Source organism: Pygoscelis adeliae, unplaced genomic scaffold, assembly GCF_000699105.1.
Source record: "Pygoscelis adeliae isolate BGI_AS28 unplaced genomic scaffold, ASM69910v1 Scaffold37, whole genome shotgun sequence".
Lineage (NCBI taxonomy): Eukaryota > Metazoa > Chordata > Aves > Sphenisciformes > Spheniscidae > Pygoscelis > Pygoscelis adeliae.
In genome coordinates this window covers 1,920,149-1,941,435 of record NW_008825308.1, presented here as the reverse complement: position 1 = coordinate 1,941,435, position 21,287 = coordinate 1,920,149, and positions in this window count along the sequence as shown.

Below are 21,287 nucleotides of genomic sequence, written 5' to 3'. Positions count from 1 at the left end.
GAGAGGTCCTGATTCACTCCAAGGGCAGTTTACCAAGAAAGAGCAGCTCTTTTCTCTTCTGGAAGAAATAAAATCCCAATAGGTAATTGCTACCTGCTCTTAAGGGGAGAAGATAACTAAAAGAAGTATTAGACTGTGATTGGAGGAAGACCCTAACAGCTACCTGATGCTAAGTTTGAATTAATGCACCAAGATACCTCTTGGTTAACAATCTCTGAACATTTACTACAGAAATTTAAAATTACCTTCTTGAAATAAGTTTCCTTGTATATATATGCGTATGTATTATGCAGTAGGATTTATACTGTGGAATAGGGAAAAGGTAGACTCATGGAAAAGTCATATTACAAGGTTCACAAGAAAGTTCTTGATTTTTATCTGAAATGCAAACTTAATGCACTTTGAGGTGTGTTCTAGTTTCAGCTGGGATAGAGTTAATTTTCTTCCTAGTAGCTAGTACAGTGCTGTGTTTCAGATTTAGGATGAGAATAACGTTGATAACACACTGATGATTTAGTTGTTGCTAAGTAGTGTTTACACTAGTCAAGGACTTTTCAGCTTCTCATGCCCTGCCAGCGAGAAACTGGGAGGGGCCCAGCCAGGACAGCTGACCCAAACTGGCCAAAGGGGTATTCCGTACCATATGACATCATGCTCAGTATATAAACTGGGGGGTGGTGACCGCTGCTCGGGAACTGGCTGGGCATTGTTCAGTGGGTGGTGAGCAATTGCATTGTGCATCACTTTTTTTGTATATTCTTTTATCATTTTTATTATTATTTTTCCCTTCCTGTTCTGTCCTATTAAAGGACAGAATTCTATCTGTCCTTTATCTCAGTCTGTCTTTATCTGTCCTTTATCTCTATTCTGTCTTAATCTCAATCCATGAATTTTACTTTTTTTTCCATTTCTCTCCCACATCCCACTGGTATGCTCCTTGGTAATTCCATGATAACGTGCTGTATCATGCGGGCATGTTTTCCTTGCAGTTGCTGATTGTATTTACAAAGAGGAAAACAGCTCTCAAGTAAGCAACCCTTCAGTAATATTGAGAAATATGTATCTTTTGGAACAACCATTGGTGAAATTTGAGCACTCATATCACAGCTGTTGGTAAGGACAGGTTGCTCAAGCAAAATTCCACAGAAAACTGAGTTTAATTTTAAAATGCAATTATGAAGATATTCAAAGACCTTTGCAGCATGGCCAACTTACAGCAAAATGAAAGTTCCAAAACAATGTTGTCTAGGGACAAGACATGCCATACAACTCTGAGGTCTTCCCTCTGCATGGGAAAACATAAAGTATTTTCAGGACAGTAGCAGAAAGATTCTGTAAAACATTCACAGAGCAAGAAACCCAAGTCAGACAAAAGCATAGGACTACACGTATTTCCTAGCTCCTTGGTGCATCCTGCTAGACATAACTAATGGACTCAATCTGCTGTGACTTAGGTGTCCAAAATAGAGACATCTGACTATGAACCTGTGTCTTTAATGAATAATGAATAACCTCTAAATAAATAAATAATGAATAAAAGCTAAAAGGTGATTCAACTGATTTCTGTTAGGCACTTAACTTAGGATGAGATTTATTTTTTAGGCACTTATCTCTTTCCACTGAATAGAAAGGAAGGCTAGATTGGCTAGCTCCCAGTTAGATATCAAACTCAAAAACATACAAAGTTAGGTAAAATGAATCCTGAACATATGTCTGCATAGATATTTTCAGTTTAACTGTAAGTTAATGAGAAGGGTTTTTTTCTTCTCAACTCCATGTATTTTCTGAAAATCCAGAATTCCTTATTCTGAGCAGAATTAATCTTTTTGGCTGTGACATTATTTAGAAACAACTTACTTTTCAAAATGTCACAAGGAAGAAAAAGCCCAGTGAGTGACCTACAACCAAGAAAACAAAGCCATTCTGAAAACTGTAGCAAGATCCCTCAGCCTTTAGAAAACCTCTGCAAATACCATAGCGATAAAGATATTGCATCATTCATTTAAATAGCTGTGTATTTCCACATTGTAAACATTGACAGATATTTAGCTGAAAATGGAAAATATTTTACTTTCTTTAAGGTATTTCTGGCAGTGTTAATTTATGTCTGAGTGTGAAGGAAATCTTCCCTGCCCTTCTTCCACTCTGATTTCATATATATACTCTGTTATCTCTAGCTGAAAGCCTCAATAATAACTCTCTCTTAATTATGAAATTATTATATGAAGTGCACATAATGCAAAGGAATTATTTTACTCATTAGCAGCTGGAAATCTTGCCATTGGTTCATAAGCACTGGCTTTACCAAAAGAAAGGTAAGTCATAAGGTGAATTTCTGCTTTAAGAGGATTTTATTTTCTTTTACTTTTTTTTAAAAGGAAATTAGGCTTTTCCATCTCTGAGGTTTATTACAAAGCTTTCTTGGGTTTTGAACAAGTATACCTTTTTTTTTTTTTTTTTCCCCTGGAAAGAAATAAAAAGATCTACATGCTTTGAAGGTAAAATAGAGTCTCTATGGATGAAAACGAAAATGCCTGAAGGATCCCATGCATATTAATAGCATTGTTTGATTAAGAACAATTGTTGGATATTTTTAGGTAGATTTTTAGAGAACAAAAAAGAAGAAATATCACCCCATGTCCCTTGGGGGGGTGGGAGGGTGGGCAGGAATATCTTTTATCAGGTTTTTTTTCGGGACTTCAGTCTAAATCAGAACCAGAACAATGTCGAGATACTTTTGTCAGAAATTAAGAACTGTAAACCTGAACACAGAGTTTTACTACCTTTAGATCCAAAGGAAAAGGAGTTTACTTATGCACATATCTATATTACTACTTCTGTCTTCTCCTATACTAAATATTTATTCAAGAAGTCTAAGAGGATGACCTAAGTGATCTTAGAGGAAGATGAAACAGGCAGTTTCATCAATGCTTTAGTAGGTACAAGAAAAAAATCTTGGAAATTAACCCCATGATTAATGCATTTTTGTTTGTGTTTTGCTGTAGCTTATTCTATATTTCTCTTCTGGAGATAGTTCAGCAGTAAAATTACACTAATGAGAGGACAGAATTCACCGTCAATGTGTCTTTATGTTGGAACATGCTCAGAATGTGCATCTATGACCTGATGAATGTTCACCCTGCAGTATATTATGTATTTTTTAGTTCTGGGGTCTTTTTGTTTGTTTGGCTGGATTTGTTTGGTTTTGTTTTTAATAGAAAAGCCTAGTAGACAGTCTGATTTAAATGGCTCAGGGCACCATGCACCATATGGCACACTGGTTTTTTGTGTCATACTATGGCATGACACCCATTTTAATTTCACAACTACACTCAAACTGTAGAAACTGTAGTGAATAAAAAAAAGTGCAGGATCTTAGACACCTACCTTAGAAATGCATGCCTACTTTTGTTTATATATATGAATCACTATCCATTCAGCATTGTGCTAAGCATACATTTCTACAGCTGAATTATACTCAAAAACTTGCTTGTTACTTCAAATAAAAAATATGAGCTAACTCATACAATGTATGTTGCGTATCCACACTACTGCAGGCCAGTTACTGGTGACCCACAGCCAGGCAGTGATTCACTTGATCAAATATGTATCCAGGGTCACTTGAAGTACTCTTATGATTTCCTTCCAAGCCTTCGGTTGATGCTCCATAATGACATGGGTGTCCTGTAGGCCCTGTCTCATGTCTGTCAACCACATGTGCATATCTTGAATCCTTTAGGGCATGTGATGTGATCAAACAGAACCAGATGACTATGTTTAGGCAATTAATTCCCACATGCATTTTCTGTATGTAGTCCTAACTTGAGGCTGCTGTCAATGTAATAATAATAGTGCAGACGAAGTTTTTAATGAATATGTATCACCTATTTTGTCACAAATTACCATGTCTGTATTGGTTATCACACAGAGCTTGACCAGGTTTCTTCTTCATTTTTGAAATTATAAATAAACAACATCTTGAGAATCAAACAAAAAATAAAAATTCTCAAACTGCATCACAAAAAAAAAAAAAAAAAGAATGTGCAATACCCCAGTGAAAATGACACCTAAATTAAAACAAACAAACCACTTACAGTGGCAATACAAAATCTAATTGGAAAAATCCCTTCTAGATATAATTATATATACATATATGCTTATATTATTCATTTATGTGTGTATCATTTATATTTTTATATATAAGCACAGAAAAGGATATAGATGTAAACATAAGGCAAAAAGAGTAAAAGTCTCAAAGATAAAGACCAAAGAAACTCTGTTCATTAGGAATTGTTTATCCTTTATTAGCAATTCTTTATGGTGAAAAGGTCACTATTATGCCCTTTCATGCTTACTAGTCCTTTAGAAATTTTATTTACTTTAGAAAAGTATTTTTTTTTCCTTTTTGTTCATTCATGATTTCTCTTCACTGTAATACCCTCAGTTCTGCTGTTTGGGTTTTTTTTTTTTAGACTTCAAATTCAAATGTTTGTTTCTGTAAGAAAAACAAGGAGCAAGAGAAATTAAGCATATTTTTCACCACATCTCCATAATGAGACATTCAATATTATATTTAAAACACTTAATATCTTTGTGCTATATTTTGAAGTGGCTATCAGCACCATTTTTTAAGTAATTTTCTTCAATTAAAGCTTTCAATACTTCGACAGATACTTAGAAATTATACATACACCTATATAAGCTAATGTTTCAATTTATTTCAATTATTGCTTCTTATTAGATTCTTATACATACACATACCACTTTAAATAGACTCTCTGCTGTCTTTATACTTATAGAAACCATTCAACCACACTCATTCATCCAATCAACCTCTCACTATGACTTCTTATTCTCCTACGCATAGATCTCAAGTTTAATTACTTTAACTAGAGTTCCATGCTGAGGAGCAAAATCAGCATACTTTGCAGCTGCTAGAACAACCCATTGGCCCTACAGCCTGCTGATATTCATTGCGTGTTGACAGCGATGGCACCTGATCTAATTTGAAATAAGTTATTTGTTTCTTTTAGCAAAAACTTCAAGTCCCTGCATGCAGTATGAGTCTAGTGACTGTAATAGAGCTGGGCTTTGATAACAGGACTAATTTTTCAAATGTTACTTTAAAGAAGTGAGCATCTGATCAGCAAATATTGAAGTGAAACAGTTTACTTTCGTACAACAGATTGCCTTGGCAGAATTACAAGATTGTGTTCAAGGGTACCACATGGATCATTGCCAGTAACTCATATATTTTTAGTAAGCGAATCAAGGTTTTAACCACTAGGATGCCACTTATTTTAGTTATAAAAATTATGTGCCCAGAATTCCAACTAATCTGAAGACTATATATGTACTTTTATAATCCTTTATATACATATGATTACATGACAAGATGGACTTTGAAGAGCAGAAAAAATTATTATCTTTACCAACACTCAAAATTTTAAATCTGAAAGCAAAATAATTGACATGCAAATCACTATAATGAAGTAGTAAAGCTGAGTTTTTCCTAAAACAATTTTTTTAAACTGAGACAAGACACCGAATAACAATATTATACTATCAAAATATTTAAATTACTATTTGAAAAGATCATCCTTTCAATTTCAACTGTACTCCTGCCTACTATAATGTTGAATTTAAGGACCTGAAAACATTTCCAATAAAAAAATACTCAAGCCCTATTTTATAATAAAGAAACAAACATTTATGCAAAAAAGTTATCTCTGGGCTCAAATTAGGTGTGTGAATTACATGAACCACAAGACATTTTTCTTCATAAATTCTAATTTATTTTATCTCATTCATTTTCAGTAAAAATAAAGGAAAAAAGAACAATATTTTTTTCTGCAGTAAAGACACTGCTTCACACGGTTTTCCCTAGCTGGCTTGCAGATATTGGAATTCAGCAGCCTCAAATAGTCAGGCGAAGACAATTTTATTGAGTTTGGGTTGGTAACATGAGCTGTTCTATCTGTATCTCTAGATTTTAGGACTCCAACCAAACATGTATTTTGAGGTCTATACCCCACATTCAGCTTTCCCACAGAAGCAGCTACTCAGATGACAGTAAGTAACTAACAGTACCAGAGCCATGTACAAATAAATAGCTGCAGCTTTTTTCACCTAATAGTGTTGCAACACATCTCTCCTTTCCTTCTTTCAGTAGCTGCTCAGAATCATTTTGAAAACGAGGAAGCTGCGGCATGGTTAACAACTGCAAAGGAAATTCGAATACTTACAATGCATGGCATGCAGAATATATTCCTAAAAGGTAAACATGTCAAAGAAATACTGCTTCTGCTTTTCCTAAGATGTTGATATAATTGTGCTTCTGGCCCTAACAGTGCTATATCAGTGGAGTACCATGTCAAATAAAGAGGAAATACTGTTGAACGAAAAGAAAGAAACGTGTTCTGAGCATGAATATGAACCCTCCCCATGGCATCATTGGATTTATTTTTTTCCTTAAAGAATTTCTTGTTTTCTTGATGGGGAAGAAAGTACGTTATAAGTAAAAGGAAATAAAATCTGACATTCAGTTATCAAGAAAAAAAGCAAGGATCTTTTATTTCTTTTGTTGTCATTTTCTCATTTTGTTGATTAAACCATTTGCATATTTACCATTTTAAAGAAATACAAAAAGGTAGATGTTCACATGTACGATACACCTACTTTTGCTCTCTTCTAATTCCCTATGTTTGTCATGGATCCCATTCGCTATGCAAGTTATTTTAAATATAAGAACAACAGTAGACTTTTTTTTTCCATTTGAACTCAATTCCATCAGAGACATTTTACGGCCAGAAATATAAAAGAAAGGAATACAGCAAAATCATTTGTCTAAGAGACCCAGAACTGTTCTGCTCTCTTTGTTTGCAATTCTTTCTGCAGCTAAGAGGAACTCAAATCTGAGCTGTAGTATATGATGCAAATACCTCTTCAGCTAGAGAGATTTACTGTTGGCAAATAAACAGAACAATATCTGTCCTTGGTCTATATCCTTTCAAGTACTGTAACTGGAAATCATCATTTTATGCTTGTGCCCTTGATAATCCTTTCAAGTTTGTTCAGCTGCTTTTCTATTCTTCCTTCATTTTTTCTTCCAATTTACCACACTTTCATCTTATAGTATATCTAGGAAATAACAGAATGTTATGGTGTGTATTAAAATTAACATAACAGAAATGCCTTCTTATTTTGGTGTTTGTATAATATATGTTTCTTTCTTTCAGTAGGTAGGTTCTCAACACAGATGAGACGGTCTCCACTGCACCCAAGAATATTAAGCTGAATATTTTGATTTCTCCTAAAATGTGGTACTTAATGTTTTCTGTACCTTAACCAGTAGACTTCCTCTGATGAGTGATAAAAAACATCTTGGAGCACTGAAATAATTTTTTTTTTGTTCTAATATTATTAAGGAATTATTTTATAATGTCCAGTGGGATTTACAGGTATAAATAAGGAATAAAGGCAATGTGATGGACTTAAACAGTTCTCCATGGACCACCCTCATATGCTCTGTACACCACACCTTGGAAACCTCTTAGCAGACATTTTCAGAACAATTACATCCGTAATACTGATGTTAAATATTTTAGCAGTAGGCTAAGAATTCACTTCTGCTTCTGTAATTTCACCTCAGAAGGGAAGAGATTGTGCCCACAATTTTAATTTCACAGAAACAGAACACTGCACTGCAAAGTGAACATTGCCTATTTATCTATAATGTATGCTCCAGGTACAGCCTCGTGGATATATACCCTGTATTTCACAGAATTGTTAATTCTGCTGAAAAAAAAAGTATACCATATTTGAATGGGGCTATAATTTCAGCCAGTTATAAATGAAATACACCTGCTTAAAACTTGTGCTGAGAAATAAAAATAATTCAGAACTGACAAATCTAATTTACAGATGGTGGAGTGTGCCTACATTTACATGCAACAGGCTCTGGATATTTGAAGTTTTTATAATAAGGTAGAAACACATGGTTTTAATTGAAATGCAAAGAACATGATCACCTGTTTTAAACATCAGCCAGGCCTTCATGTTAAATATTAAACAATTCTGAATCTGGTTCAAAACCATTCCCAACAGCAATTAACTCCCCCTTGCACACTTAAATATTTCTTATGTTATCTGCAAGCCACACACCTGGAAAAAGGCCAAAGCAACATCTTTTCTTATAAAGTGTATTTTAAAATGAGAAATACCTTTAACAGTGAGATTCACTGAGATTTATTTTAAACATCTCATTGAAATCTGCTGACTGAAGTCAAATGACTTCTTCACTGTGTTTAAACCAATAATAAATACCAGTCAAAAAGAAAAAAAAAGTTGCACTGACTTTAGATCTTTTTGCCAAGAGAAAAATTAAACCTAGTAATAAGTAGTACAGTATTTCTACTGAATGCATTTCAGGACATGAATCTGAGCCCAACTGAAGTTAGAAGTGATATCAAAGAACCTGTGTCCACATAAATGAAGATGGTGTAAAACGGAGAGGGTTACACCCTCCATGGCCACTCTTATGATGTGTGACAGAGAACATACGTGCTGCACTGCATAGTACCAATAGTTTATTTAATTTTCATGGGACATCCTAGCCTGTTGCAATTCTGAGGCATTAATCCAACCAGGAACAAGATGTTCTTTATGTTTCCCCCAAAGATAAATCAATGCCATTTGGTGGGAGTTTTAAAATACACAGTGACATACCCTTCCACCAAATACATGCAACAGGCAAGGCCCTTTGCACTCTGGGGACTATGCTTAAGATTTGCTTGAAATTTTGCTACTTACATGGGCTGTAAGTCCAACAGACTTTGAAGTACAGTGTAAAGATATTCTGTGTGTTTCATGCACAGAGTAAGAATTACACAATCTATAATTTTTTTGTCATTTTGTAACACATAAATGGAAGCCATCTCCAACCCCACTTGTTCCAAGGTTTTTAAAAAAATAAAATTTCTCACACAATGTATAGTATTCTTGAAATAATAATCCAAACTGAATGTGATTGATATAATAAAATATATGAAACATAAGCTTTTACTAATATAAAGTAACTATATATGTTTATAAAGCTTATGTTATAAAGTTAAAAGCTTATGTTTCATATATTTACTTGTATCAATCACACATTCTTTAGGTTTGGATTATTATACAATACATATTATATATAATATTATTTATTATATAAAAATATATAATTATTTTACATTTAATTTGAAATTAAAAATTATAATGATTTTGAAATAATAATCTAGCTTTCATTGTTTTCCATGAATAATTATCTTTTTAAGAGCTAATCTATTTCTGTTCTCTATAAAATTTAGGACTTATACTAGATAAAGAAATTAAATAAGTGGGAAGAATATTTTGAAAAAAGGTAATAAACAAAATAAACAGTATCAGTCTCAAAAGGATTTTCTTTCCTTTTAAGAATCAAGATTAAAATTAGGGATATTTTAAAATGTTGCCAGAAGCGATAGAAAAAAAGGCACAAGGGGCAGAACAGAGACTGCAAAATAGATGCCAAAACAAGTGCACAATTTCAGAAGAAGGTGAAATAAGCCTTCCCCTGACTCACCCAGCTAGATTTTGCAAAGAGCTTTTGTAATAGTCTTTATCCATTTATTCACTTATTCATAGTGAAAGTATTACTAGATTAATTCTGAGATCCTGATTCACAAACATACCTTGCTATATTACATCAAATCTCAGTATCATCATCATATTCTTAATTAATCAGTCTTCAAAAAGCTGTTGCTCTTGCTGACCTTTACCCAGTAACTCAGTGGAAATAGGCCACATGGCTTTAGGTCTGTCCTAGGCTTGAAGAGATCAGAGTGAATTTCATCATCACAAGCTGAACATAACTGCTAGGTCAGGATGAGTTTGAACGAAGATACCTCCTACTGGCACTGAAAGAGTTACACGAGTCCACATGAGGACCATCCTCAGTTTCTCCTGCAGGTATAGACAGCTCCCTGTCCAACCTATTGATTTTTTCCCATACCAACTTATGGAATGTAACTCTTCTCAGGCAGTGTGTTGAAATCCCGCATGCCCATTCTTCTGTTGGAAAGAAAAAAGACGCTAGCAGCTTGTTCTTTCAGGAAAAAAAACCTGCAGCTCCTAGCTCCCTTCTGAATATGGGCCTAATTCCTTTTGCATATTTAGTCATGATGTAATTGCATAGCCCGGTCATACAGTATTGCCATTGCTAGTAACAGGCCATAAGCTTTGTACTTCACTTGCAAGGCTTCAGGACAGACTTGCCAGGCCTGCTCTGTCTGAATTTTTCTTTACCTGCCTGCAGCTTTGTTTTACCTGGTTTAGCTGTGACAGCCATATCCCTAATTGACCAGGCAGCAATGGTTAATTTTATCCTTGCACAGTACAAACATAGTTTTATATAGATAGTAGTAATTAAAAAAAAAATCCACACAGAATGAGGTATTTATAACTCTAACACAGTGATGTAGTTATAGAGAAATACAGGTCTGGTACAGTAGCAAAGACTGAGAAGGTGGAGACACAGGACATGGAGCAGAGGAGCTCAGGCATGGGGTGGTAAGAGATGGAGCACAGGCTTGGCATTGGAGATGCCACAGCTATAAACAACTCACCCATGGTCAGTTAAAGAAATGCAGATCTGGAGGTGGACAAAACTGGTTTTTGGGGTAACAAACAGAACAAAAAATATCTAACATATATATAAAAGGCACCATATATAGTAAACTTGGATGTAACATGACATTGCAGACCAATGAGGAAAGAGAAAGGTGTAGAAGCTCATTAACAAACACATAAAAATGACCCCAGCTGGACACTGGAGGAGAAAGAAAAAGCTGTAAACAGCATATTCCTCCCAGCACAGGTCTCCAGAAGCTGACAACTTAAGAGTTTTACCTGTAAGTGTATGTGGAAGCAGAGTGCTTCCTTTAAGGGTATCCGGTCAAGGACCTTTTTCAATGTAATAAGGGATGATAAGAAAGGGAGAAAGCCGTAAACAGGAACATACAGGTACATAAACCTGACTGTTGCATTTTTAATTGTCTTATGAGTATTAATGTGACTTTTTCCACTTGTAAATAAAATGGATTTTTTTTTCCTCTAGTAATTAGATCTAGACTAATGGTGATTCTTGAACTAGACTGTTAAGATTTCCATTACTGTAACAATAACATCTTGGCTTTACTTTTACAAATATATGTATTTTGCTTCCTCTTTGCCCATAAACCACATTTTAAGCATTACACTAACTTGTTTTTAATTATTCTTTACCATAAAGGGTTTGTTCCAACAGGGGAAACCTGGTTTCAAGTTACTTATTTACATGCAGATTCATCCCACTGAACTTCAGGCATTTAGCTAATAGATCTGAACAAGGGTATACTCTATCAGGTGCCTGTTATAGTCAGTGGGGAGACACTGGCATGCCCAGAGGGCAAATCTGCTCTTAGTGACACTGCACAAGCAAAGTTGTTCACTTTCTGAAAATTAGAGAGAAGAAATGGGACTGATTCCTAATTTAAACACCTCAAAGAAGTGCCAAGTCAAGCAGAATGAATCTGACCTTCAATTGATAAGCTTTGTTTAAGGATGAACATAGGGTCTACTGCTATTTAAAACCCGTTCCCATTATCAATCAATAAAACCCTTGGGTAATGGCACAACACATATGCAATATACACATATATAACATATATAAAAGGAAAGACTTCTTACTAAAAGGGGAGACAGAAGTATGAATGGGACAACAGACAAGATCCAAAAAACTTTTCCACTGTGTTTTAAGAGAAGATCATGTGCAGAAGGAATGAATGCAGAATCGTATCAGAAATTAATTTCACTGTAAGCAAAAACCTCAATTGCCCAATGATCTGAGGTAATGCAAATTGTATGAAGTGAAATTGGAGTTTTATGGCAGCAGGCTATGTTGAATTACCATTATCCTACTTAGCAAGAGACAAGGAACATAGATACTAGAGTGGAAGAAAATAGAAAGGACATACAAGAATTATCTAGGGAAAAAATAGTTTCTGAAAATAAATAATAATCAATCAGTATTGAGTACTTGCTCCTGCATTTTGTTATCTTGACAATTTTTTTCTGTTTCTCTGTCTAATCAGGATATTAAAGAGACTTTTAGAAGCCTGCAGTTCATAATGAATGGCCTGGGACCTGCGCATAACAGATAATTCAGAAGTTAGTCAGCATCCGAAGGTCCCAAATTTTAAGTCACAGAGGGCAATCCATCAAGAACCTAAAATTCTTGAGTGTCAACATTACATGCTGTGTTCAACCTCGCCCAGAGCTCCCACAGAGGCTATATTTACCACAAGCTGTTTCTTTCAGTCTGCAAGCTGAAAAGCTAGGGAGAGCATGTAATCCCTCTTCTTCGCCTTTTCTGTTGACTTCTGTAATTGCATATATCACTGTCAGATGGAATATTATGATTTTTTCATGGTAAAAAAGTTGAATTGTTATAGTACAATATATGAGCTAGAGTATATATACAAAGTAATACTCTATATGTTGCATTCCTAGCCTCCAGAAACATGTATGTTAATCAATGCCAGTCTGAAAGACACTTATTGCCTTTGTCTACAAATAATAATAAAAAAAAAAGATTTATCAAAAGGGCATGCTCTATCAAGTTTTCAAAGAATGTTGTGTTTTCATTTAGATAGGTTGAAAATAAAAGATTTTGTGTACAAATAGAGTTTTCTAAATGGTGAATGCTGAAGAAGCGAGTAGATTAAATCTGTTGGGTTCATATTTAACATAGAGACAGTTTTTTTAAAATATAAACATCTCACTGCCTTATTTATACATTAACTAGAAACCATTACTGCTTAAAGCCTTAATTAGTGCAATTCAAGCAGATAATTGAATACTGGTTCAAATTCTTAAATAGAGCATAGCTGTACACAATAAGAATGACTTAAACTAATGTATACTTATTTACCACAAGTCCAATTCTGGATCTGTCAGATTCTGGATAAAAATAAGGCATTCGGTTTTTTGGAGGAGAATTAAAATTTGATTTGAAAATACATATTATTGATTATAAGGAAATTCAAGTTGGGGCAGACATGCATGGATGCAATAGTCATATTTGGAACAGGATTTTTTTTTTTTTTTTAATTCTAAACTAAGTATTTTCCAAAGATTTTTATTCTATCCTGTCATGTTTCCTTTATCTCAACCTTCAAATGTGTTAGATGGAAAAACTGGACACATAATATCAAAGCTTTTCTAATGGAAAGTTTGTAATTTTTCTCCTGTACTTTATAAATAATGTTGACAAGTATGTAGTTGTTTAGTTCCCCACAGCACATGATTTAGTACATTTAAATGATAGATGTTTAAAATTCTACTCATGCCGGATCATGGTGGTTTGGAAACACTACTGATGTGTTATACATTTATATTCAATTTATAAAATTCATAAATCAGGCACCCAGTGTTTATATTTAAACACATATTTCTTTCTAATTAATTAATCACATTAAAAATGAAACCATGTGTATAACAATTTATAATTCCAATCAACATGATTTTTACTGGCTATAAAAAAAAAAAAATTCTCAAATATTTTTTATCACATAGATGAATCATAGGGAGAAATTTATCAGCTTTTATTTCAATTTTCTCTTGAGTCATCCAAACTGAAAGAAAAAGAGAGAAATATTTATAAAAAAAAAAATCCATCTCAAACTGCATATCAGCTAATGACCAATTATACTTCTGCAGATAACCATATGCCTAAATTAGAAGAAACTGGTGCTTGAAGAAGTAAAATACTTGACAACAGAAAAGTCTAAAACTAATCTGCTAGCTCAATGTATTTTTTTAATTATTTTTTTTAGAAAAAAACGATCAATGGCAAATCTCAGTATTTGATCTCTGCAACATACAAAAGAGAAGATGACTCCTCAAGTAACATGACTCCTATGGAGGGAATGGACAGATATAGGAAACTGTTGTAATGTATATACAGTTATATACATAATTATAATCTGAAGGAAAATTTAATGACCGTCAGGATCAATTTACTTGAGTTTATTCTGAAAAAGACTGTTCTAAGTTTGTTCCTGCAACTTAGATGTTTTAAAGTGTGAGGTAACACCGAAACCTTTTGCAGCTTAGTTTGACAGGAGTTTTCCCAGTGATTCCAAATTGAAGCATAGTTTTTCAGCCTTTCTCAAAAGGCATGTAGCCAAAGAACAGAGAAGATCCTTTAACAGAACTACTGTTCACAAGCACATTCCAGTATTTCTAGGTTACCTGGCACTGAGAACGTATCTTCTAGAAAGTTACATAAATATTACTGGTGTCACAGACACTCCATGATTTCCCTCAGTGATCTTTTTATGATGATTAATTGCCACAACATTAAATGTGTTTCCTATTTTATATTTAACTTTATATGGTTTCAGTATTGACCGCTGTTGGTTTTGTGCCTTTTTTGATAGATTAAAAAGGTCTTTGGTACTCTTTTTCTTCAGTATATAAAACTCAGTCACATGTGGAGCAACACAGAACAAAAGGGCTCAGAGTCATAGACTCAACATACCTGTAATCTAGTATTTCTGTAGTTTTCTGTAATTATTTTAGAACAATATTTCATAGAACCTAAGTTTCCAGATCTACAATTCCACAGTAGCTTTGCTGGCAGATAGCACAGAGATTAAAAGAAAAAGCAAAACAAAAAATTACCCATCATATTTTTGTGTTTCTACAAACACATATAATACATAAATTAATTATTTGTAATTAAAAAAAAACCAGCACCAACCTCTGGCAACTATGAACCATCAACTTTGTTTTTACATGGAGATAAAAGTGAGGTGATCTTCATTTTTAGGTACAAAACTCTACATATTGAATTTTTTGAATTGGTCAAAAACCTGAAAAAAATCAATGTGAATCTAGAAAACTCCGTACTCTGTAGCAATGGGACCCAAGTGCCAGTATTCATTCACCTTCATGCATTCTAAGCCAAGTAATAATATTGTCACATTGAAGCAATTTTCCTATCAGAACTGTCTGACTGTACTATTTCTTGTGACATTCACTTTTTACGCTTTTCTTTTGTGACACCTTTCTTTTGAATTTTCTTTCAAACGTAAAGAACAGTCTACAACATGAACCTAAAACAATGGTTAAAAAAAGGGCATCGGGGGAATAAGCCTGCTCGTTGTTAAATAGCTGTTTCCTTTCAAAAGATGACTAATAAAAATGGCATTAAATATTCTTATGTACATGTGTTTTTAGAAGGGTGTTCTGTTTTTTCAAAAGTACAATTTAAACATCAAATGATGCAAGGAATGTCATGAGGATAAACTGTTGAATTCTTTAGCCCAGACCATTCTTAAAATTGCACACACAATGAAACAGTTGAATGTCAGTTATAGTGGCGCCTTAGCAAGTCTCCTTTGTGCTGTTTGGTATGCTTTTTCTATTTATCTTTTTAAAAAGTTCATGTTTTTAAAATAATGCTGTTTATGTCCTTGAATCTTGGCACACTGAACAACAAACAGCTTAATATTCTGAAATGTGGAATTTCTACCTATAACACCAATTAGTTTTGCTGCAAATCTTGTTATGAAAAGAACAATGTTTGCACTTCCTCTCCCCCCCCCCTTGGGATAAGAGATATTGGAGGTAAAATGAAAGGCTATTCTATTACTATAAGAAGAGTATTGGCTGCGTTCATCCACCCTGGTTCTATTACATGTTTTTTATGACGCAAACAGATAATTTTTGCATGTTTGTGAAAGCATGAAAATTAAATTAGGCCTAAATTATTTTGGGTGCTAGGTGAATCAGTCCTCCTGAAGTAACAGTCTATTAAAGTAATTTCTCTTAAAGTAGGTGTTCTATGTAGTAAGAAAATAAAAGGTTAATGTGTTCCAATACTTTCAGAGAGAGATGAATGTGGAGTAAAGTTAAAAAGACAGGTTCTTCCTAGGATAAAGAGTTATGTTCATGTATCATATTTTAAAGTTAGTAAAATTAGATTTTAATAGCAAACTCTACATGATGACAGGAAGCTATGTAAACACAGGAAGGAATATGTATTCATATTCATGAAACATGAACTCAGTTCATAAAGCCTAAGCCATTCTGCTACATTGTTTTTTCTGTGCTAAAGTACTGCAAGATAACTCAAGAATGTTTGAGGACTCTCATCACCCTCCTTGATTGTAGTTTATACTTCCTTAACTAATGTTTGGAAAAGACAACCCCATGTAAGCCTAGATCAAACTAGAAAGAACACAAAAGCTGAACCTCAGAACTGTTTAGTCCTTTCCCATTACTTGAAACTAGAGACATTCAAAGACAGTGATGAGAGCTGCAAGTCCAGTATTTCTTTCTAGATAATATCTTTACATACATTTTCTCTTTTGATTATTTTGCTGTTCTTGCTACAAGCACAGCTCTTCTCAACAACAGAGCATAGATTCTGCTCCTATTGCCTGCTTAATCACTGAAGAGCTATAACCAGCTGTAAATATACATTTTGATCTCTGCTTTTTAGTTAAAAGACACTGATAGTGGTAACTATTTAAAAAAAACTCACAATACAATAGCCCCCTTCTGGTGCTGATTCTTTTTTTATCAAAAGTACATATTACTAATAATTTCAATGTTTTGTTTTGCTTCACAGTATCACCATGAATTCAGTATTTAAAAAAAAAAAAAAAAACCAACAACCAAAGATCCCGAGATTATTCCACTCCTACACTAAACAGAAGCAAGGGTTCACATAAGAAAATACAATAATCATTCCATATTTGATTTGGTGGGGGGTTTGTTTGTTTGTTTTATTTTCTATTTAGATATTTAACTATTTGTTTCCATAATCCAGAGTGGAAGTTACCTAAATGAAATTCTCATAAAAATGCAACTCCTATAACATGGCACTTCTCCTCATAAAAAATTAATGGCTTTCACTGTTAGCAATGATGACCAAACAATTATTCTCCATACTGATTTTGTCTACAAATTTTCATATGGCTATGCAGTCTAAATTTTGTGAACACTTTTATTTTTTTCTATGTTAACAGCAAGTGTTAGATTTACCTAAAAGTTGTTATTTTCTAAATTTATTTAGACTTTCCTTTTTTTACCTTGTGCAGCTGAGCATCAGGTATCTTGTAAAAGTGACTGTCACAACACCCTGACTTATTCAGAGCTTTGAGGCAAATTTATTTGCACCTTTTCCATTAAGTAAAATACCAAGTTTAACAAAATTACTTTGAATCTTGAAATCTAGTTTTCATTACATGACAGAAAACAATATTTAATGGACAATGAATCACAAAAAGAACAGATACTTTTCATTACAGTAGCCAGTCCATCTCTACAGTCTCTCTACTATCATTACAGTGGAATTTTTGTTTGTTTCCTTTATGAGGATGACAGCAGGCATTTTATGTCACCAGTGAATTTCTATATTCCTGAGATAGGTGGAAGAGAGTGTTTCCTCCTATAATGATCCACTAAACAATCCAGCTATCCCATGTACATTTTAAACTCTTCCTTCATTGACAGTTTATTTATCACAAATTTAATATTAATTGTTATTCAATCCTATAAACAGCCTTCAGTAAGAAACATTTTCTCCAGAAAATATGTGATGATTTAGCAAGACATCATGCAAAAGATTGTTTAGAAGTTTTTCATGTGATGTTGTACTTGATCTCCATACTATGGACCAATTGGATCGAAAGCAGCTTTGCAGAGAAGTACCTGGGTGGGCTGGTGGGCAACAAGTTGAACATGAACCAGTAATGTGTCCTTGTAGCAAAGACCAACAGCATCCCAGCTGCATTATGAAGAGTGCCAACAGCAGGCTGAGGGAGGTGATCCTTCCCCTTTCCTCATCCCTGGCGAGGCTACATCTGGAGTGTTGTTTCCAGGTTTGGGCTCCCCAGGACAAGAGAGAGGTGGACATATTGGAGTGAGTCCAACAAGGGGCTACAAATTAAGGGCCTGGATCATGTTTCATATGAGGAGAGGCTGGGAGAGCAGAGTTTGTTTAGTGTGGAGAAAAGAAGGCTACAGGAGACCTAACAGGAGCCCCCCGATACTTACAGGATGTTTTTGGAGAAGATGGAGCCAAGCTCTTCACAAAGGTGTGTGATAGGAGCACAAAAGAGATGTGAGTGTAAATAAAAACAAGGGAGGTCCAAACTGGGTATCGGGATAAACATTTACACCATGAGGTCAGCCATGCAGTGGATCGGGTTGCCCAGAGAGATTGTGCAGGCTCCATCCTCAGAGATTTTCAAGACCCGACTGGACAAAGCCCTGAATGATCAGGTCTGACATCAGAGCTGGCTCTGCTTTGAACAGGAGGTTGGGCTGAAGAACTCCTTATGTCCCTTGCAACCTGAATTATCCTATGGTCCTATCCTACCTGGCCTCCATGTGTCTCTTCCAAAGACCATGATTCTCCCTTAGATCCTGTGCATTATCTACCGACTCTAGTCAGATGTCTTGAATACTGCAGGGCACTTCAAATGGCATTAAATCACTATGTGTAAGTAATTGAAGCAATGCCAAGGCCTCACTATTTGAAATAGATGTCTAAGCTCCCATTACAGTCAACTCATACCTAATGTGGGATTCAACTACCTACAATTAGGTGCTCAGTGAAATTTGATAAGTTGGGTAACTGTAGGTTATCCAAGATACGTAGAACATGCTTTCAGTTATAACAGAGAACATGTAGGGGAACCAGAGCCTCAGAGGAATGGTTGATGGCCCAGTGTGATATCTCATAGCACCAACTATTAGCCTTAGTCATGAAACCAATGCAGTGTGCAGTTCAGTTTACCTCAAACTAGACATCTAAGTCTTGCTCCAATTGTGTAAAGGTGTCATCAAGTGTAAAAATCAAATGCTCAGAGGTATCTGATATAACACCATGGCCTTGCAGATATAACAGGATTTATGGGAGAGCCATGGGCTTTTGAGTGGCAGCTGGACACCAGGACAAATACTCTAGGGCATCTAGAATGATAACAGCAGTCTATATGTAGCCAACAGATTAATCTGAATAAGCTTGCTGTAGTCTGCCAATATACTGAGCAGGGTCTCAATTCAGCTGCCATGTATATAGGTTTCTAATGTCATTTCAAACACCCTCCGTTGTCATGGGTATCTGCTAGCACCATACTTATGTTTCAAATTCACCAGTGTATCCTAAATGTTACTAAACATCTTTGCAAATGGCAATTGAAGAGAGATTCAAGTATCTGTGAGAAGGTTTTGTGTATATATATGCACACACGCGCACACACACAAACATACACAGACACAGACATATCATATTTAGCCAGCTATATTTGCATATCTAAGTTTAGAAATCGACCATCTGGAACTACATTTTATCCAAGGAAATTTTAACTGTGTTATATAATAGCTAAGAGTCCTTTCCAAACTGCTGACTCCTCAGGCAAAGAATAGATTCTGAGAGTCAATGCTGACATGCTAATTTGGACAACACCATTTCCTTTAGTTATAGTTTTTCATTGATGATATAAAAACATAAAGATAAGATTTGAACTGGAATTTCATTTTAGTTGAAGGCTAGCTATTATTCTCCCCAGAGTTTCAAATTTCTAACTAAAGCAGTTTTCTCATTTAGACAGTATTATTGGCCACGTATCTGGACAGCTGCTCAAGGCCCAACACCGAAATTACCTAAACACCAGATATTATTAATGAGAAAACCAATCCAGCAGTAAATAAGAAAAAAAAAAAAAAATCTCTGAATGTTCTTTTTTGTTGATTAGTACCAGAGTGGTAATTCAAGCTTTGATATGTGTGCATACATACACCCCTACACACACATTATTTTATTAAGCATTCATTCATTCTTCTAAAATATCTATTCATAAAGATTTATTTAAATTTGCTTAATCAAAGCTATTCTTACTTAAGCAAATAGAATTACAAGTTTGCTGGCAGTTGCATTCAGACAGAAATCTGGAGACCATCTGTGACTAGAGACTACAGCACATACCCAGACAATCCCTGGTCTCAGCAAAACACTAGCCCACTTGACTCTTAAATGACTGCCTAGAAGGCATGTTTCCTTCCGGGACAAAGAAATTGGGAGGTCTGGCATGTTCTTCTTAGCACAGACAATGTTGCATCCTTGTTTTAATTACCTATCATAAGGAAATCACAGCAACACTATGGGGCTTATTTTATGTCTTTTTTTTTTTTTTCTAATTTACTTTTAAATGTATTTTTTTTTATTTTTGGTCTGGAGAAGTTTTGGTTTGTTTGTGTTTCTTTTTTTACAATGCCAGAAACTTCTGAAACATCTGCTGGTTCATGAACTACCATAGCAAAAATGATTCTAAACAACTGCAGAAGAATCCACCAGGAGTCAATATACAGTTTTGAAAAAAACAATTTACAGAGATCTTTTTCAGCTGGAAAAGTAAAAAAAAAAAACCCAAAAACAAAACAAACTACAAAAGAACCCCACAAAACAAAGAAAACAAAAAACAATAAAAAACCCCACCCAAATGCCTAAAAAAACCAAAACCAAAAAAACCCCAAACCAAACAAAAACAGTCAGTAAGAATAATCAAAAAAGAATGAAAGTTTCAACTTCAACAGCCAGGATGAGTAGGCAAAAATACCTGTAATAATTAAAAGGTGTGTACATCCATTGTGATGCAATGGATACAGTTTTTCTTCAAATAAAAAAGGAGGAGAAATACAAGAATCAAAATATGGAAAACATAACCTAAACACTTTTTAGATGCTGTTGTAATTCAAGGAACAATGAGAACTACATAAGACCTTTTCAGACAATGTACCATATAAATATGACAACACTTGTGTATATAATCTTTTTTCTTTGTTCATCTGATTGTTAACCTTATTGAAAACTCTTAGTAAATACATACAGTGTTTTTTCTGGCAACAGAATTTTTTCTAAGGAATATTTATTTGCTGCTTTCAAAATCATCACTTTATAGCCACATCTGAAAAACATATACCCCTACTTTTATAGTCTTCAGAGACATGGAATTTAAAGGCAATTAAATTGTGCTTATAATTTAGGTCATATTATAGCTTCTGAGTGGAATACAAATTGTTGGCATTAATTATATATTAACTCTAAATAGGTCTTTCCTTTTAATATAAAACCAATTTCCTGATGGCTGTGGATTTTTTCCTCTTCCTCTTTTGGCTTGTAAAACCATTTGTTTACTCTATGCACATGTGTT